The sequence below is a fragment of the Eumetopias jubatus genome, unplaced genomic scaffold (assembly GCF_037043125.1).
Source record: "Eumetopias jubatus isolate StellerSeaLion01/CBP00866 unplaced genomic scaffold, mEumJub1_p1.0 scaffold_2, whole genome shotgun sequence".
NCBI classification, from domain to species: Eukaryota; Metazoa; Chordata; class Mammalia; order Carnivora; family Otariidae; genus Eumetopias; species Eumetopias jubatus.
This window is the reverse complement of record NW_028274808.1, coordinates 15,853,324-15,875,223: the sequence shown is the minus strand read 5'-3', so window position 1 is coordinate 15,875,223 and position 21,900 is coordinate 15,853,324. Positions and strand designations below refer to the sequence as shown.

Here is a 21,900-nt window from a genome sequence, read left to right as displayed (position 1 = left end):
AGTAAGCTGTTGGCATGCCAAACCCTCTCTGTTTGCATCTGGAACATTAATAATTACCTGAGTTTTCCGTTCCAATCCTGAAATTATACTTATTCTCCACCTCAAAATGCATTTACCTCTGACTAAATCTTAGCAATCAAAAGGACCTGGTCCAGTGGTACATATGAGGCAGTACCCAAAACACAGGCAGCAAAAGAAAAAAAATCAAAATAAGAAACTTCTTTTTTTTAAGATTTTATTTATGTATTTGAGAGAGAGAAAGAGAGAGAGCTCGCATGAGCAGCGGGAGGGGCAGAGGGAGAAGCAGACTCCCCACTGAGCAGGGAGCCCAATGCAGGACTTGATCCCAGGACCCTGGGATCATGACCTAAGCCAAAGGCAGACGCTTAACTGACTGAGTCACCCAGGTGCCCCCAAATAAGAAACTTCTGTGTATCGGGGCTCAGTCACTTAAGCATCCGACTCTTGATCTTGGCTCAGGTCTCAATCTTAGGGTCATGAATTGAAACCCCGCAAGGGTTCCATGCTCCATTTTAAGTACAGCCTACTTAAAACAAAAACAAAAACAAAACAAAATACACTTCTGTGCATCAAAGGACATTATCAACAGAGTGAAAAAAGAATTCATGGAATGTGAGAAATTATTTGCAAATCATCTATCTGATTAGGGATTAATATCCAGAATATATAAAGAACTTGTACAACTCAACAACAACCAAACAACCAATTAGAAATGGGCAAAGCATTGAATAGACATTTCTCCAAAGAAGATACACAAATGGCCACATGAGAAGATGCTTAACATCACTAGCTACCAGGGAAATGTTAATCGAAACCATAATGAGATGCAACTTCACACCCATTAAGATAGCTATTATAAAGAAACCAAACAGAATATAAGTGTTGGAGAGGTTCCCTACACTGCTGGTAGGGATGTGAATTGGTATAGCCGCTGTGGAAAATGATAAGGCAGTCCCTCCAAAAAACTAACAAATGAATGAACAGAGAGAAAGAAGGAAAGAAGGAAGGAAGGAAGGAAGGAAGGAAGGAAGGAAAGAAAGAAAGAAAAAAGAAAGAAAGAAAGAAAGAAAGAAAGAAAGAAAGAAAGAAAGAAAGAAAGAAAGAAAGAAAGAAAGAAAGAAAAAGAAAAAGAAAGGAAGGAAGAGAAAGAAAGAAAGAAAGAAAGATAGACAGACATAGAATTATGAGCCAGCAATTTCACTTCTGAGTATACACACAACGGAATTGAAAGCAAGGAATCAAGTGCATATTTGTAGAACCATGTTCATCGCAGCATTATTCCTAATAGCTCAAAGGTGGAAGCACTGAAATGTCCATTGACAGATGAATGGATTTTTTTATTTTTTTTTAATTTTTTTTTTAAAGATTTTATTTATTTATTTGAGAGAGAGAGAATGAGAGATAGAGAGCACCAGAGGGAAGAGGGTCAGAGGGAGAAGCAGACTCCCCGCCGAGCAGGGAGCCCGATGCGGGACTCGATCCCGGAACTCCAGGATCACGACCTGAGCCGAAGGCAGTCGCCTAACCAACTGAGCCACCCAGGCGCCCCTGAATGGATTTTTTTAAAAAAAATGTAGTATATACATACAATAGAATATTATTTAGCCTTAAAAAGGAAAGAAATTTTGATACATGCTACAATATGTATGAACCTGGACATTATGCCAAATGAAAGAAGCCAGACACAAAAGCACAAATACTGGATAATTCACTCCTATGAGATACCTAGAGTAGCCAAATTCACAGAGACAGCAAGTATAATGGTGTATGAGGCAAGGGGCTACATAGGGAGGGCAATGGGAGGTTATTTGACGGGTACAGAGTTTCAGTTTGGGAAGATGAAAAAGTTCTGCAAGTGGTTGGTGGTGCTGGTTATACAACAATGTGAATGTACTTAATGCCTCTATACTGTAGACTTAAGAATAGCTAAAATGGTACATGTTATATGTATTTTACCACAGTAAAAAACTAAGAGATTTTTAAAACTTAAAATCTTTAAAAATTAATTAAAATGAAATTAAACTTAAAAGTAAAGTGAATTCCTCAGGCCCCATATCTATGCGCCAAGTGTGCTATTTCTGCTTCTTCGGATCATCCTTCCAACTGCAAGTACCCATCTGTGGCCTTTTGGCTGGTTCATCAACATTACCTTGGATGAGCATTCTTTCTTCTAATTCTCTTCCTCTAGGCCACCAGCTACCTCCTGCATCCTGCAGACTACACCTGCCAGTTATTAATTAATGCTCTGCCCCTCCCCCAACTTCCTCCGGTTCCTGTGTTTTTGTACATCACCTCCTGCTGCGCTAGGCTCAATCTCTGTGCAGTTGGACATGCGGGTATTTGTACTTACTGACCTGGGTAAGCAAGAAACACATGAAACGGATGTTTCCTCTTTGCAGATGATCCTAGAACAGGAGAACCTTTGGGTGGCACATCCATGTCCATTTATTCTTATCAGCGTGCAACAAATGTTTTGTGGCTTAGGATTTCAAAGAAAGGGAGTTTTATTAACTTATCAGCTGAACTAGCATTACAATAGCTTGTGAAGAGTTTGCAACCGTTTGGGTTTAAAGGACAGACAACATGAAACACTTAATGAAAAGCTTTCACAAAACTTCGACTATTTCCAGCAGTTTAGCATGTGAGAATCACTTTTATATGATGACACCCCTGAAAATAAAAACCGTTTTTACTTAAAGCAGTTCTTCTAGTTGCTGTTTTAAACGTTATCCCAGGAACAGAGACGCTATTCAGTAAAATGCAACTGCAGCCTTCTCAACAATAAGGTTCACTAGTTGCTATGTTTTCTGGTGATGATATTTTTATTTGTGAATGTATAGTGATAGCCATAAATGTGATTGTCAATAGTATTACTATAATTTACTTTCTAATAGAATGATTTTTATTTTTACGTGTTAGTGCTATAAAATTTCTGATAATGTTAGAATTTATTCTGTGCTCTATAGCGATACCAGTAAACTATATTCTCAGCAATATTTTTCAATGTTTCAGATTATTAACAAAGTCATCTGTGTTTTAAAATGAAGGCTTTAAAATATACCCTTAATAATACCGTTATAGTGTTCATAAAGTTAAAAAAATAAACATATAGATCAATAGTTCAGGTCTTTAAAACTGGTATAATGATGATATAAACATCTTTCTCTAAAAAGGAAAATTTTTATTTCTACCAGGATAGAGCCCTTCTTTGATTAGAACTGTGATTCCCACATTGTGAGCTGAAGCACCTTGGGGTGACTCCAGAGGTAGCATGGGCCATTATGTTTTGGAGGGACACAGTTGGACATCCCATAAGCTGCTGCTATTAAGTTGTTTAGACCTAACTACTTAAGAAGGGCAATTTTTAGGTGTTTCTTTGGCCTCGGGGCAGCAGAAATCAGGGAAATTTGGGAATCTCTGGATTAGAAAGATGAGTGGACACAAACTATAAGATAAGTGACAAGTACTTATTTAGTATAACCCTGTCGTTTTATACACGAGAACACTGAGGTACAGCATGGTTAAAATCTGAAATCTGGTGAAGCCAAAACACTCAGCTTCCTGGCTGTCTTGCTGGGGCTGTAAGTCAAAAGAGGCTTTTGAGGCTTCCATGTTTATGCTGCTCCCCTGACTTCCTGCTTTCTTTCCTGTAGATCCAAGCCTTGAAGCCCCAGCTTGACCATCTACCAGCTGAGTAGCTCAGGCCAAGTTCCTTACCCTCTGTAAACTGTAGCTTCCTCATTTGCAAAATAAGTGGGTGATGATAATTGCTAATAAAAGGTAAAACGGAGTCACTTCTAGAATCAGTAGAAATGATGCGTTTGAAAAAAGACTTGTAAACTGCCAACTGCTTTAGAAATTGTTGGTTTTCATTAAACAGTATTTAAACATTTATGTTCCAAGCACTGGAGAGACAAAAAGAAACTCAAAATCACCTCTATGTTCGAGAGGCTTAGCTCTCCCGGAGGGGAGAAATAGAAACGATTATAGTAAAAACTGATAAATGTTACAATGGAGGTAAAGACCAAGTATAATGCAAGTAGGGAAGAAGGTCCTCCTGAGAGGGTCGGGAAGACCTGGCAGAAGGGGCAGGGCTCCCGGTCTGACGAGGAAGGTGAGCCGGTGATGGATGGGGGAGGGAGAGTAGGCCACAGAGTGGGAACAGCCTGGACCAACGAGAGAGGTGAAGGATTAGACTGCCTTCTGGATGGCATAGCATTCCATAGGGCTAGAGGGAGGACAGGAAACAGAAGATGAAACATTACAGATGGGAGATTAACTGTGTGTATTGGATCTTGGTCGTTCGGGGCCTGGTATTCCTTCCAAAGGAGTGGACACTTCCCTGAAAACCTGGTGCAGTGTGCAGCTCCTCCTCCCGACCCCCATGTCAGAAGGAGGCTCTGTAAATCTCCCCAGTTTTAAAGCTGACAGCAATACCTTACGTTATCAGAATGTGGGTTTCATTTTCTTCGCAGCCATTTAAATCTGTCACACATACTGTCACTAAGTGAATGTCATCTTCCTGTCTGTCAAATTCACTAAGACGTTAAGGCCGCTTTGCTGACAAGGCCTGCCCTCACTGAAGCCGACCAGGAGGTGCACCTGCACCCTTCCTCACGGAGCGCAGGCGGAAAAAGGATCTTATTATGGAATGCGTGATCAAGGGGACCTCAGCTTCTGGGTCGGTTCCCTCACAATGTGTCAGGCAGGTAGCCCCATGATCTGTGTGTCTCAGGACCACATTGTGACAAGTAGTGGCATCATCACAACCCAGAATGGAGATGGGAGTCATGTTTGGGGGCGCTCTCTTTGCTGCACATACAGAAGGCCCTGGGGTCCTACTTGTGGAACAGACTGACCTTTGAGAAGTCTCGCTCTTCCCTCCAGCAGCAAAAGGGCTCTGCGGAAGTCCCTGCCGACCGGGTCAAGCCTTCTGGAAGTAGATGCTCCTCCTGCCAACAGGGCGTCAGAGCGTCAACAGGAGCGGAGCTGCGTGCCCGGCGCGCATGCGTCATTCACCTCATGGCCTCGCCTCATGGGGGCGTTGTATCGTCTCACGAGGTCGACGGAGGGCCCCGTCCAGTACCAGATATCTTGAGACATAGAAAAATCATATTCCTATAGCTTTTATTACAGTTGTGTTTTATTATTAGTTGTGGTTAATCTCCTACTCTACCTAATTTAGAAGTTAAACCTTTATTACAGGTATGTGTGTACAGGAAAAAAACGTGGTGTATATAAGGTTCAGTACTACCCACGGTTTCAGGCGTTCCCTCCTGGCTTCCAGAGCCTGTCAAGACAGAGGGCTCCACCGACTTTTGCAAAGGATGCTGTCTTGTTTTCTGTCTTGAGCATTCACATTTGTTGCTTCCTCTCAGCGTCGCCCATTTGCTTTGGCGAGGAGTGACTAAACCATGGGTGGCTTCAGGTCTCCAAATCCCAGGAAGGAGGCAGGCTTCAAACCGAACAGAGAGGTGGCTGGTGTTCCCCTAGTTCAAAGCACCCCACGGCAGAGCATGTGGGGCACATGGCACCGCGCTCCCCCTGCGCTGCTGTCAGACCTGATCAATAAGCCTCTGTACCTCGACCCTGGGAACTGGGCTGCTCGGCCTCCTGGATTAAGGACTCCTTGATCAGGGAGTTGCTGCCAGAGTTTAATTATTATTTACTCACTGTTTATTATTATTATATGCCAGGTGTCGCATTAAATATGTTAATCCTCATAACTGACCTTTGCATTAAGTTCTGTTATCACCTTTGAATTGTTAGACTATTATCACCGTTTTAGAGATAAAGAAACTGAAGCTTGTAGAAGCTAAATAGTTTCTCCCAAGTCAAGTAGGCTGTAAGCAGGAGAGCTGGGATTTGAACTCAGGTCTGACTGACTCCAAAGCCCCAGGCCCTCACTGGAGGGATGGGAGCAAGAAGACAGGTTCTGCAGGAAGATTCCAGTGTTCTGACACTCCTGTATGTGTCCAGTATCACTGTGGATGTTCGTCTCTCTTGATCCAGGATATATCAGTGCTGAGTGGTTTTAAAACTCCTAACTGAAACAGTCAGAATAGACACAGGGATTATCTCAACCCAGTAAATTGACCTGCATTCCCTCATGTCATCATTGATACTTGAATGATGAGCAGGTACTTTCACATTCATGATCGCACTTGCTTCTCTAGAACTGAAATAGGTTAATTTGCTTCTTGAAACCAACATAGAGATTTAGAAAAGTTAGGTGCATACAACATAAGACAATGTCCATTGATGATACTTCTGCGCTGAAAGTTCTTGGTCAAATCTATGTCAAATTCTTCTCTGCCCAACTTAGAACTCTCTGTGGCTTTGATGAACGTAAGTCTGCTGTTCAGGGGTGTGTTGGAGCTGGCTTATACTGGCTCATGAGAACCAGCCGTGTACACCCCTTCCAAACTCTACATTCAGTGAAGTCATATCAAATGGCCATGTAAGAAGTATTTATACCTGTCTCTTAGCTTCCTAGGGTTGCCTTAGCAAAGTACCACAAGGTACCAAAATTGAGAGTTAACTATTACTATGTTGCATATTAGTTATTTATTATGTAACATTATTTTCTTAACCAATGTAATGATGTAACTAATTGCTATTATAACGATAATATCAATGATATACATGTACTGTATTCTCTTACAGTTCTGGAGGCCAGAAGTCAAGGTGCCAACAGGCCTATGCTCCCTCTAACATTCTGGGTAGAACCTTCCCTACCTTTTCCTAGCTTCGGGTGGTGGCCATCAGTCCTTGGCATTCCTTGGCTTGTAGGTACATCCCTCCAACCTCCACTTGTATGGGCCCTATCCCTCCTGTGTGGGCCCTATCCCTCCACTTGTGGGCCCTGACATTCTCCCTGTGTGTTTCTTCTTGTTATAAGGCCATCAGTAATATTGGATTAAGTGCACACCCGGCTCCAGTATGACTTAATCTTAACTAATTACATCTAGAATGACCCTATTTCCAAATAAGGTCACATTTGGAGGTACTGACGGTTAGGACTTGAACATATATTTGGGGGGGGTGCAATTCAACCCATAACACCATGGAAATCAGAAAAAATGCTACAAATCGGGGCTTTTTTTGTTTTTTTGTTTTTTTGAGTTGGTTTCCAGCATATCAGTGTATTGGTCTGTCACTTGATATCAGGAGAGGGCCACTCACCTCAAATATCACTTTTCCATGGGCATTTTCATCGGAAATGTCCTCATACTCCAAAGAGACTATATTACCCTCCCTGGCAGAATAAGAATTAAAGGTACAAGCATGCTAGTTGGGATTTACCAGCCATTTCTTAACCCTTAAAAATTTCTTTTTTTTTTAAAGATTTTATTTATTTATTTGAGAGAGAGAGAGTGAGAGACAGAGAGCACGAGAGGGAAGAGGGTCAGAGGGAGAAGCAGACTCCCTGCTGAGCAGGGAGCGCGATGTGGGACTCGATCCCAGGACTCCAGGATCATGACCTGAGCTGAAGGCAGTCGCTTAACCAACTGAGCCACCCAGGCGCCCCTTTAAAAATTTCTTATATGTATTTCCATTATAAAAAAATTGAAAAATACAGAAAAGTAGAAAGAGAAGTTAAAAATAAATCATTCATAGCTTCATCATCCAAAAAGAGCTATAATTAATTCTTGATACATTTTCAAAATATTTTTGGAACTTTTTTTTTTGTTATTCATATTTCTCTTTTGGTGCCTAACCTGTTTGAATGCTTTGCCCTCTCTTCCACATGCTTTTTATTTGATAAATTTTAAAGATGTATGAGTAATAATACCTGAAGATGGCATTCAGGTTATAAAAATCACACTATAAGGTTAAGTGTTACCCTCAATCCCAATCCTCTGGAAGAAGTGGATTCTTCCAGACATTTTAAAATGCATTTTTATGCATACATTTCTTGTTCATATACGTAATATAGTTCTTTTTTTACAGACATAAACCATGGCACACTATGTACTTTATCCCACAGCTTACTTCTCCCCTCCCCTCTACATTGTCTGTCCTTAAGAATTTCTTTTATGTCAACTTTCACTTGTTCCCTTTGATTGCTGCAATATATTTTTACTGTATAGATGTGCCATAATTTATTCTCCTAATGCTGATTTTTAGGTTGTTTTCAGTCATTCATGATTATAACCAAGAAGGAAGGAAAATCCTTGTACATATCTCTTAGTGCACATATACAAGTGGTTTTTTTCTTACATAACACATATTTAAAATTAAAATTCAATTAATTAATGTATAGTGTATTATTGGTTTCAGAGGTAGAGGTCAGTGATTCATCAGTCTTATATAATATGCAGTGCTCATTATATCATCACTTGCCCTCCTTGATGCCCATAACAGACTCTTAATCATAGGAAATACACTGAAGGTTGATGGGGGGAAAGGGGTAACTGGGTGATGGACATGTACAAGTGTTTCTTTAGGATAGATAACAAGAAGCAAAATTTCTGAGTTGAAGAATATTTAAAATTTTAATAACATGCCAACTTTCCATGCAAACAATACCAATACACCCTTCCGCCAATAGTGTAGTCCATTTCTCCACGTTCTAACCCGTATGGGATATTCTATTCTTCTAAAAGCTTGTCTAGGCCACTAGAAACATGACCACAGCCTCTGCCCAGCTGGAGGGATAAATAGTTGTCTGATCTGAACCCATCCTTTCCCTCCCTTGATACAGACAAGTGAGAGTTAACTATTATTATTTTACGTGTTCAGTAGTTATTTAGCATGTCGTATTAATTATTTTCTTAGCCCATATAATAATGGAGCTAATTGCAATGATAAAGATAACATCAACACTACTAATGATTAACTATTAAATAATTGAAGAAATAAAAATCACAAGCCAGAGGCTCTACATGGGACCCCAAATTTGTTTATCTAAATTTCAAAAAAATCCAAATTTATCTTTTCTGAATTTCCTAGGTTGTATCCAATTTCCCTGAATAACAACCTTATCCTTTAGCTCCATCTGTATGTTCTTTGATTGTAGGTTCAAATTCCCAGGTGGTCATCGTACCAGAAGCCACTCCTTCCCCTCCCCTGGCAGGAGTTTATTAATTAGGTTAAAGCACAGTCCCAATAAGACTCATCTTACTATGTTTCATTTAAGTAGTAAGGCTTCTCTCTTGTGATATCCTTCTATTTAATGTCAAGAAATAAAGACCTTCTTGTCAAAATTTATTAAGATGTTTACATCTGCACTGTAATTTTTAACCTCCAAACTTGAGAGGATTGTCTGGAGACATGACACATGTTTTTGTAAGAAACTGTACCAGCTTATGAAATGCATGATTGATATTTTTCTCTGAAGGTATAAATGGTGACACCAAATATGTTTTCTTTTCTTCTTTGTTTTCCAAAAGTTTTTTGGAAATGCATTTTGTTTTTGTTTTTTGGGATGCATGTTGTGATTGGTTATCTTATTTTTGCAAACAATTAATGAAACAATTTATAATAATGTATATTTGGAGGCTGGCTAGCCCCAAATCTGCAGGATAGGCCAGGGCTAGAGACCCAGGTAGTCTGCTGCCAGAATTTCCTCTTTTTTCAGGGTGGTTGGTCTTTTTTCTAGTAAGGCCTTCAACTTATTAGATGAGGCCCATCCACATTATGGGTTTGCTTTATTCAAAGTCTACTGATTTAAATGTTAATCTCATCTGAAAAATAGCTTTGCAGAAACAACTAGAATAATCTTTGACCAACTATCTGGTTACCATGGCCTAGTCAAATTGGACACATAAAATTAACCATCAGAGATGGCTTCACTGGTGGAAAATAATGCTAATTCTACACCAAGTTTCTTCAAGAAGGTAGAAGAGGAGAGAAGATGTCCTAATTCATTTTCTAAGAATAACACTGCCCTGATGCCAAAACTAGAACAAGGTTTTACAGAAAAAGAAACCTACAGACCAATATCCCTCATGAACACAAACACAATAATACTATACAGAATATTAGCAAGTAAAATTCAGTTATTAATAAAAGGAATAATGCATCATGACCAAATAGTATTTATCTATTTGGGAATGTAAGGCCAGTTTGACATCTGAAAATCAAACAATGTGATTCACCATAACAAGGAACTGAAGAAGAAAAACCACATGATCGTTTCAATAGATGCAAAAATCATTGGACAAAATTCAACACTCATTTATGATAAAAATTCTTAGAAGACAATGAATAGACTAGAAGATCCCCAAGCTGATAAAGGCATCTATAAAAAATCCTTAGCTAACATCATATTTGATGGTGAAAGACTGAATGCTTTCCCCTCGTATCACCGGAACAAATCAAGAATGTCTACTCTCATCACTTCTATTGAACAATATACTGAGGGCCTTAGCTATTGCAAAAAGGCAAGAAAAATAAAGCACAGAGGTGCCTGGGTGGCTCAGTCCGTTAGGCAACTCAGGATCCTGGGATCCAGCCCTGTATCAGGCTTCCTGCTCAGTGAGGAGCCTGCTTCTCCCTCTCCTGCTCCCCCTGCTTGTGCTTTCTCTCTCTCTGTCAAATAAATAAAATCTTCAAAAAAAAAAAAAGAAAAAGAACGCATATATGCTGGAAAATAAAAAATAAAATTGTTTCTATTTGCAGGTGACACAGTTGTCCATGTAAAAAAAAATCCAAAAAACCTTTAAAAACCTATGGGAAATAATAAATGAGTTAAGCAAAGTCACAGGATGCAATGTTAACATACAAAAACCAATAATATTTTTATATACTAGCAACAAACAATTGGATATTAAAGTTTTTTCAAGTACCATTTACAATATCACCAAAACCATGAGATACTGAAGTATGATTCTAACGAAACATGTGCAAGATCCATATGCTGAAACTATAAAACATAGGAAGGAAGCAAAGAAAACCTAAATAAATGGTGGATATATAATTTCAAGGAGAGGGAAAGGAAGAGGGAAGAGACAGGGGGGTTACAAAGAATTGGTTTATGCAATTGTGAGGGCTGGCTAAGCAAGTGCCAACCCCATGGGGATGGCAGTCAAGATGGAAGGTCACAGGCTGGGACTAGAAAGGCATGGGTCAAAACTATTGTCCATAGGCAGAATTTCTTTTTTATTAACTTGAAGACTCAATATTGTTAAGAGTCAATTTTTCTAAACTTATCTATAGATTCAACACAATCCCAGTCAAAATCCCAGCAAATTTTTTTTTGTAGAAATCAACGTTTTCTAAAATTTTTATGGAAAGTGTAAGAACAAGAATGGTTAAAGCAAATTTGAAAAGGAAGAGAACATTGGAGAACTTACACTGTCTGATTTCAAGATTTATTGTAAAGCTTCATTAAGCATGACAGTGTGGTATTGGCATAAAGATCGACAAATAGATCAATGGAACAAAACAGAGTCCATGAATAGACCATACGGAAATGGGCAGCTGATTTTCAACAAAGGCAATTCAATGGAGAAAGCATAGACTTTTTAACAAATGGTGCTGGAACATTTGGATATCAATATCCAAAAAACAAAAACAAAAACAAAACACTTGATCCATACTCTATACCACACACAAAAATAATCCTCAAAATTGATCATAGACCTCCATGTAAAACCTAAAACTCTAAAACTTTCAGAAGAAATGTGAGGAAAGCCTTGTAACCTCAATTAGATTTCTTAGAGATGACACTAACAGATTGGTCCATAAAATAGAAATTAAAGAAATAGAACTTTATCAAAATTTTAAAGTTCTGCATTTTGAAAGGCACTCTAAAGAAAATAAAAAGAGATATAAAGGCTGTGAGAATATTTGCAAAACATATATCCGATAAAGGATTTGCAATGAATTTATAAAGAACTCTCAAAACTCGGGCGCTGGGTGGCTCAGACGGTTAAGAGTCTGCCTTCGGCTCAGGTCATGACCCCGAGGTCCTGGGATAGAGTCGAGCGGGGAGCCCGCTTCTCCCTCTGCCTCTCTCTTTGTCTCTCATGAATAAATAAATAATCTTAAAAAAAAATCTCAAAACTCAATAAGAAGAAGCCAAATAAGTCCATGATATATATATCCATGAAAATGGGCAAGACATTTTAAAAATTTATTTTATTTTTTAAAGATTTATTTGTTTATTTGAGAGAGAGAGAGAGAGAGAGAGAGCGCAAGTGTGCACACAGAGGCTGAGGGAGAAGCGGACTCCTCACTGAGCAGGGAGCCCGATGCCGGGCTTGATCCCAGGACTCTGGGATCATGACGGGAGCCAAAGGCAGACGCTTAACCAACTGAGCCATTCAGGTGCCCCTGAGCAAAACATTTGAACAGACACTTCATTAAAGAAGAGTTATGGGGCACCTGCGTGGCTTGGTCAGTTGAGCATCTGACTCTTGGTTTTGACTCAGGTCATGGTCTTGGGGTCCTGAGATGGGCTGCGCAACAGGCTCCACGCTCAGTGCACAGTCTGCTTGAGATTCTTTCCCCCTCCCCCCAGGCCCCCTGTCCCCACTTTTGTGCTCTCTCTATCAAAAAAAAAAAAGTAAATAAAATCTTTAAAAAAAAGGTTATGAATGGCAAATAAACACATGAAAAAATGCTTATCATCTTTAGTCATTGGGGCAATGCAAATTAAAATGATAATGAGGAACCAGTATACACATTTAGAGTGGGGGCAGAAAAAGGGCACCACCAGGTGCTGTCAAACGCAATGATGGGAATACAAAATGGGACACACACCTTGGAAACAGTTTGGTAATTTCTTATAAAGTTAAATACTTTTAAATATGGCATACCAAACCCACTCCTTTGTATTTACCTAAGAGAAATGAAAGTGAACATTCACCCAAACACCTGTATGCAAATGGTGATAGCAGTTTTGTGTATATTTGCCCCAAATTGGAAACACCACAAATCTCCAGCTGATGAATCCATGAACAAATTGCCATACACCTATGTATTGGTATACTACTCGGCAATAAAAAAAATCTACTGATACACACAACAACATGGTTGACTCTTAAATGCATTTTACTGAGTCTCAAAAGGCTACATAATATACGATTTAACTTTTATCACCGCTGTGAACTGAATGTGTGTGTCTCCCACCCTCAGATTTGTATGTTGAAGGCCTAACCCCAAATGCAATGGCATTTGCAAGTGGGGCCTTTGAGAGGAAATCAGGTTTAAATGAGGTCATAAAGGTGGGCCCCCCCCCCAATATGGGATTAGTGTCTTTACAAGAACAGAGACCGGAACTCTCTCCTCCATGTGAGGACACAGTAAGAAGGTGGACTTCTGCAGGCCAGGAAGCAGGCTCTCACCAGGAACAAAATTTGCTGGCACCTTGATTCTGGACTTCCCAGACTCCAGAACTATGAGAAATAAATGTCTGTTGCTGAAACCACCCAGTCCATAATAATTTGTTACAGCAACCAGAGCCGACTAACACAATCACGATCTCAGAAAAGCGAAACCATAGGAACAGAAAATGATAAGTGGTTGTCAGGGCATCAGGTTGGAGCAGTTGTTTACAAAGGAGCATGAGGGAACATTGGATCTGTTCTCTATCTTGATTTTGGTGGTGGATCCATCACTACATATGCTTGTCAAAACTTCTGGAACTGTACACTAAAAAGGGTGAATTGTACTATGTGCCAATTTTATCTCAATACACCTGATTCCTAAAAATGTTTTATGGATGACAGCAAGATAAGGAGTAAAAGCCTGAAAAAAAAAATAAGAGAAAGAATGAAATGATTTAGATGGAAATGGGCAAAGCCAAAAGATCTAGGCCAAATCATCAGAAATGCTGAAAGTAGACAGAAGTAGGAAAAGCTAGTTTCTGGTGAGAAGCCTTTCAGGAGAAAAAGGTTGAGGGCTTTCTGTGGCCTACAAGTTCAATATGTACACATACTCTGAGTACAGAGTACATAATACACAATACTGTTTGTTGCCATAATAGCTAACAACTTAAGGCAGCCTTAGACAGAACTCACTAGAAATATAGTGTTCTCTACATTAGCAAGGAAATGTTGCTTAGTCCTTGACATACATAAAGACAGCGAAAAATAGAATAATAAAATTTAAAATAATTAAAATATCCAAGTAATGTAAAATAGAACATAAAACAGAATACAGAGTAAAAGACACCATTATCGAAATGCAATCTAAATCTAAAATAAATTATTCTACATATAAATATACATGTTTCTTGTAGAAAAGGAGAAAAAAAGTCCCATCTTCAAAATTTAAAAATTCTGACAAAGTAAATGTAAGTTAAAATAAGAGATACTATTTTAAGTCAATGAAGCTAACAAGATGGCAAGAATGTGAGTCACAGGGAATTCACAATCAATTTTGATGGAGTGATAAGAGGTTCAGCTACTTTATAAAGCAATTTGGCAGTATCACGTGAAGCTGAAAACAGGTGTACTCCCAAGACCTGTCAACTTCGGTCACAGGTAAATGCCTTAGAGAAATTCATGCACCTGTTTAAGAATGTACATAACAAGACGGTTTGTAGGAGCAAAATGTTTAAAACGGAGTAAATATTCCTTACCAGATTAGATAATTAAATGTGTCATTATCATATAATGCAATGGTATATAGAAGTTAAAATGAACTATTTAGAACTACACGTATTGTGCTTGATAAATCCCAAAAACGGGATGCAGACTAGTGAGAAAAGCCAATTACAGAATGATACATACAGTATGACACCATCATCTGAAAAACATATAATACACAAACATTTGTATGTATATACACACACAGACAATAGATACTTTGCAGAAGGTATGTGTGTGTATGTGTGTCTGAGTGTGTGTGTACATGTGTGTGTATTTCTCTGCAGAGGAGAAAGAGCTACTACATAAAGGGCATCTGTATTTGTAAAGTTTTCTTTTTTCCTGTAGCTTTTTTTTTCTCTTAGAATGAAGGAAAGAAAGAGGGAGGAGAGAAGGGAAGGCGGAAGGAAGGATACTAGGATGTTTAAAAAATTGCTCTGTATACTTTTTTTTCATACTTGAAGTATCTTTTACCAGAAAGGAATACTTAGCCCTTGCAAACAACTCAGAAAACACATAAAAGTGTAAAAAAAAAAAAAAAAGTAATCCTAAAGAAAAATAATCTTAACTTCTTGCAGCATATTCTTCCAGACTGTGCCATACTTTCATTAGCCTGCATGTCATATACATAATTTTTGTATCCTTTTGGAAGAGGCCAAAATTTCTGAAAAATGTTCTTCTGATTCATGAACTGAATACTGAGGCCTGTTCTTTCTGTGAGTCTTTGGGGCGTCTTCCTCTCCTTGATTCCACTATATTTTCTCATCGTTCCATATTCCCATTTGCAAATAGATTATGGGGCTTGTCCTTCGCCCATTCTCTCCACTTGGGGGCTATCAATTCATCTCAGATCTACAGCTAAACGGAGGACGACACACACCGTTCCAAACCAAGTCTCCCTGTCCCACAGGCATTCATGCAGGGTACCTTTACAGTCTGAAATGAGAAGTCGTCCAACCGCACCGTCTGATTTTCTGACGCCCTTAATGTGTGTAATTCATGAAAAACTACAATCCCCATGGGGCTCTGCTTCTGGGTGTCCTCCCCCGCCCCCGGCCTCCACCCCTGCGCCTGCGCCTTCTGAGCACGGACCACAACTCCCAGGATGCATCATGATGCTGCCCTCGCAGCCCTACTTCCGGCCCGGGCGTTTCCTGGGTAACAGTGGCTCGGCTAATCTGGGAAGTTCAAGGTGGGAGGGGCTTGTGGGCCGCTTGGAGAGCTTTGGGAGTAGCTTATTTTATCCTGTCACCAGAAGGCAGCAGGTCTACAGCAGAGATGCAGCTGCTCGGTTTTTTTATGGTGTGTCCAGACTTTGCTTTTCTGAACCGGGAGGTGGTTCTTTGCACCTCACTTCGGGCGGGACCAGCCAGCACAGGTGGTTCGCGACTTGCTCTTGTTTATTGTCTTTCGGCCCCTTCTGGAATGTAAGCTCCACCAGGCTGGGGTTTTTGTCTGTGTTGTTCACTGATGTCTCCTCGGCACCTAGAACAGTACCCAGCACGCAGTAGGCTCTCAATACATATGAATGCCTGGATGAAGTGTTAAGATGAACGCCCGGGAAAATATTTGTGGAATGAGGGATGACTACTTCATCCTGAGGTATTCCTGAACAGTCTCAGTAGGAGCCAGGTAGAAGGGTGGAAGGGTAGATTGTAGGAAAGAAGGGAGGAATTTCAGTTTGATACGTTGGAGGTAGAAGTAGTGAAGAAGCAGCTTAGGAAGATTTGGGGGAACATTCCCTGCAACCCCCCCCCCCCCAGCTTTGTAGCTTTGGACAGGTTCTTTAATCTCTCCGAGCCTCTATTTCTTCATCTATAAACCGAGAATAATAATATTTAATACACAGGGTTGTTCCAATTACAAAGAGCTGATGTATCAAATAGGTTCAGCCTAGGGCCTGGCATGTAGTGAGCATTTATTGAGAGAGGTGGCTGTTGTCATTCTGATCATTATTCAGTATCAAAGTGGGGACATTAATAAGAATCATTAAGGAGGGGCGCCTGGGTGGCTCAATGGGTTAAGCGACTGCCTTCAGCTCAGGTCATGATCCTGGGGTCCTGCATCGGGCTGCCTGATCAGCAGGGTGCGTGCTTCTCCCTCTCCTTCTCCCCCTGCTGGTGCTCCCTCTTTCTCATGCTTGTTCTCCCTCTCTCTCAAATAAATAAATAAATAAATAAAATCTTTTAAAGAGAATAATTGGAGTAGACTAAAAGTAAAATTATTGGAATTGAAAAGATAAAAGACGTGTGAGGTTAGGATGCAAAAGTCGGAATTGATATTAATACACAAGTTTGGGCTCCGCAAGCCAAGGTCTTTTTATTCATATGCAAAAACAGAATGAAAATCTCTCAGCAGATGCAGCCCAGAAAACAGATTGACAGCAAACCTTTCGATTTGCCCCAAGCTTCCATTTTATTTTATTTTTTAAAAGATTTTACTTATTTGAGAGAGAGAGCATGAGCAGGGGGAGAGCATGAGCAGGGGGAGAGCATGAGCAGAGGGAGAGGAAGAAGCAGACTCCCCACTGAGCAAGGAGCCCAATGCTGGGCTCCATCCAGGGCACTGAGATCATGACCTGAGCCAAGGGCAGAGATTTAACTGAGCAACGCAGGTGCCCACCCCCCCTACCCCCCCACCCCCCGCCAAGCTACCATTTTAAGTGCAGGGCTAGTTGGTTCTAGGTCAGAGGCTGCATTCATTTGCTTCCTACTGATACATGAGAGAAAATGTGCACTCTTTGCTGCTGATGTTCTGCTCACTAGGATTCTTTTGTTTTCTCCTGAGGTTGTTGCTCTGGACAACAAAGGAGATGTTAGGTTATAAATAACCCTGACCCAGCTCCACTATAATTGTTACCACATATAGCTAACAGGCATTTAGGTAAATATCCAAAGGAATGGACACTCATATTGAACCCTGTCCATGTGTTGTTCCTGGCATAGTGATACAAACAGAATTTTTAGTTTTGGTCGCCTCTGATAAAACATAATTTTTTTCTGTCCTGTGAGTTGTGTGCTTTTCAGTAAAATATTAATTTTGAGAAAGATAGTGTGGACCTGGCCATTCTATGACATCATGTCTCATTTTACCTTTTTGTAAGGCAACATTTATAGTCATGAAGCAAAGTAGATTTCATGTAGAAGAAAGAAGGCCGGATGTTTGAGGTTTTTCTTTTGGCCTTGCTGTTTCCTGTAGTATCTGACTACAGCTAGTTATAATGTTTCATGTGTATTTAAGGTGTGGGCAGAATGTGAAAAAAAAGTAGACAGTTGGCTGCAGCATTTGAGCTATGTTTTTGCTGCTTGATTTCTGCTTTGCTCTGTTGTTGGGAGAGAAAGCCGTGTTTCAGAACGATAAGATGCTTTCAGCAATTCTTGTTTTTACCCAAAGGCCATTTATTTCTTCACGTAGATAGGACTGTAGAACTTGCAGGAACGTTTTTTGACTGTCCTCCGATTCAGGATGGCTGGACTTTGGTGGGTCACAGTGGTCACGTCGACCTTACTTCAATATTACAAGATAACTTCCTATCTAAATGCTAGGTGTGGTCATGAAAGGATCACTGTTCTGTGCTCTTGTTTCCCAAGTGGAGAAAAACACACTGATTTAAATAGAGTTACTCTTTGCTCTCCTGTGTATTTTGTTGCAGACATGTTCACAACACAGCACTGTCAAGTTCATTATTTTTTAATTAAGGGTAATTCAATGTCAACGTGATTCAGTGTCAAATTAAGACTAATTGATGTCCTATCCAAAACAATGGAATATCTTAATAAAGCCTTTCCTAATAGGAATAGCCTAGGATAAAATTGAGTTTAAGACTCCAGCCCTTGACTTTGTTTCGTGTTAGTGGTGGGATGTCCACATCTGCAATGTCTCTGATAATGGAAGCATATAGCAGAGTTGGAAGCCTACCTTCTGTTACAGACATTGCTGCACTGTCTCCCACCTTTCACTGCACAACCCCAGGGGGCACCGTTCACATCAAATTCTGTTTGTTTTTTCAAAGAGGACACCTTGATTATTTGTTTCCATAAGTTTCTTAAAAGGTGGTGAGGAGGATAAGGAAGGTTGTATTTGTACATTGCTCCTTTCATTCCTGAGATATGACAGTCGTGGTCACTTTTGAGTAAAATTGGGGTCGAGTTCCCAAGATTCCTATCACTTTCCAGGGATACCCCGGCTCTGAGTTCTTGTTCTCACCGAACTTGGTCACTCTCTCTCTCTCTCTCTTTCTCTCTGTCTCTCACAGCCTCCGTGGAGGGACTCTGTGCTTTCTCTCGCCAGGTTCTTACCAGACATCTTATTCTCCAGCTCTTGCCTCCTCCCATGTAGCATGATTCCTCTTATCTTTCCTACTTATGTGGAGCCCCAGTTTTTATAACTTTGGCCTCTTTTCCTTCAGACTCTCCAAGGAAATTATATTTTTATTCTTTGTCATACAGAGCAGTTTAGCCTTGCATACCCATCTCAGCTTTAAACTTTACCTTTGCCTATCCAAAATCATATTTTTAAATAAGTTTTATTATTTTTTAAGATTTTATTTATTTATTTGATATATGGAGAGAGACGATGAGAGAGGGAACACAAGCAGGGGGAGCAGCAGAGGGAGAGGGAGAAGCAGGTTTCCTGTCGAGCAGGGAGTACGATGCAGGGCTCGATCCCAGGACCCTGGGATCATGACCTGAGCCTAAGGCAAATGCTTAACGACTGAGCCATCCAGGTGCTCCTTTCCAAAGTCATATTAATATGACCTGCTAACCAAGGGTCTTATATTAGGTCATCTACCCCTTAGCACTGACAAAGGTTTTGTTCATTTGTTTACTTTAGATTCAGTTAGCCAACATAGAGTACATCATTAGTTTCAGATGTAGTGTTCAATAATTCATCAGTTGGTATAACACACAGTGCCCGTCACATCACATGCCCTCCTTAATGCCCATCACCCAATTACGCCATTCCCCCCCACTTCCCCTCCAGCAACCCTCAGTTTGTTTCCTATAGTTAAGAGTCTCTAATGGTTTTTCTCCTCTGATTTTTTTCCATTCAATTTTCCCTCTCTTCCCCTATGATCCTCTGCACTGTTTCTTATATTCTACATATGAGTGAAACCATATGACAATTGTCCTTCTCTGATTGACTTATTTCGTTCAGCATAATACCCTCCGGTTCCATCCACATCAATGTAAACGGTAAGTATTCATCCTTTCTGATGGCTGAGTAATATTCCATTGTATATATGAACCACATCTTCTTTATCCATTTCTCTGTCGATGGACATCTTGGCTCTTTCCACAGTTTGGCTATTGCAGACATTGCTGCTATAAACATTGGGGTGCAGGTGCCCCCTTGGATCACTACATTTGTATCTTTGGGGTAAATACCTAGTAGTGCGATTGCTGGGTCATAGGGTAGCTCTATTTTTAACGTCTTGAGGAAACTCCACACTGTTTTGCAGAGTGGCTGCACCATCTTGCATTCCCACCAACAGTGTAAGAGAGTTCCTTTTTCTTAGCATCCTTGGCAACATTTGTTGTTTCCTGTCTTGTTAATTTTAGCTATTCTGACTGGTGTGATGTGGTATCTCATTGTGGTTTTTCTTTGTATTTCCCTGACACCAAGTGATGTCGAGCATTTTTTCATGTGTCTGTTGGCCATTTGGATGTCTTCTTTGGAGAAATGTCTGTTCATGTCTTCTGCCCATTTCTTGACTGGATTGTTTTTTTGCATGTTGAGTTTGATAAGTTCTTTATAGATTTTGGATACTAGCCCTTTATCTGATATATCATTTGCAAATATCTTCTCCCATTCCATAGGTTGCCTTTTGGTTTTATTGACTGTTTCCTTTGCTGTGCAGAAGCTTTTTATCTTGATGAAGTCCCAAGAGTTCATTTTTGCTTTTGTTTCCATTGCCTTTGGAGATGTGTCTAGTACGAAGTTGCTGTGGTGAAGGTCACAGAGGTTGCTGCCTGTGTTCTCCTCTAGGATTTTGATGGATTCCTGTCTCACATTGAGGTCTTTCATCGATTTTCAGTTTTTCTTTGTGTATGGTTTAAGAAAATGGTCCAGTTTCATTCTTCTGCATGTGGCTGTCCAATTTTCCCAGCACCATTTATTGAAGAGACTGTCATTTTTCCATTGGATATTCTTTCCTGCTTTGTCGAAGATTAGTTGACCATAGAGTTGAGGGTACGTTTCTGGGTTCTCCATTCTGTTCCATTGATCTATGTGTCTGTTTTTGTGCCAGTACCATACTGTCTTGATGATAACAGCTTTATAATAGAGTTTGAAGTCCGGAATTGTGATGCCACCAGCTTTGGTTTTGTTTTTCAACATTCCTCTGGCTATTCAGGGTCTTTTCTGCTTCCATACAAATTTTAGGATTATTTGTCCCAGCTCTGTGAAAAATGTTGATGGTATTTTGATAGAGATTGCTTTGAATTTATAGATTGTTCTGGGTAGCATAGACATTTTAACGATATTTATTATTCCAATCTATAAGCATGGAATGTTTTTCCATTTCTTTCTTTCTTTTTTTTGAGAGTGAGAGAGAGTGAGAGAGAAAGAGTACAAGCCAGGGGGAGAGGCAGAGGGAGAAGCAAACTCCCTGCCAAGCAGGGAGCCTGACATGGGGCTTGATCCCAGGACCCCGGAATCATGACCTGAGCTGAAGGCAGATGCTTAACTGACTGAGCCCCCCAGGCATGCCTGTTTTTCAATTTCTTTGTGTCTTCCTCAATTTTGTTCATAAGTGTTCTTTAGCTTTCACAGTACGGATACTTTACCTCTTTGGTTAGGTTTATTCCGAGGTATCTTATAGTTTTTGGTGCAATTGTAAATGGGTTCCATTCCTTAATTTCTCTTTCTTTTGTTTCATTGTTAGTGTATAGAAATGCAACTGATTTCTGTGCATTGATTTTATATCCTGCCACATTGCTGATTTCCTGAATGAGTTCTAGCAACTTTGGGGTGGAGTCTTTTGGATTTTCCACATAAAGTATCATGTCATCTGTGAAGAGTGGGAATTTGACTTCCTCTTTGGCAATTTGGGTGCCCTTTATTTCTTTTTGTTTTCCGATTGCTGAGGCTAGGACCTCTAGTACGATGTTGAATAACAGTGGTGAGAGTGGGCATCACTGTCATGTTCCTGACCTTAGGGGAAAAGCTCTCAGTTTTCCCCCATTGAGAATGATATTCACTGTGGGCTTTCTGTATATGGCTTTTATGATATTGAGGTGTGTTCCCTCTATCCCTACACTGTGGAGAATTTTAGTCAAGAAAGAATGCTGTATTTTGTCAAATGCTTTTTCTACATCAATTGAGAGGATCATTTGGT

The 21,900-nt window shown here is 40.1% G+C and overlaps 1 pseudogene; it reads right to left on the bottom strand.

The window, feature by feature from the left end:
- Positions 1 to 4,282: 4,282 nt before the first annotated feature.
- LOC114206196 (protein N-terminal asparagine amidohydrolase pseudogene) overlaps positions 4,283 to 21,900 on the bottom strand; it is a 37,042-nt pseudogene continuing 19,424 nt past the window's right edge.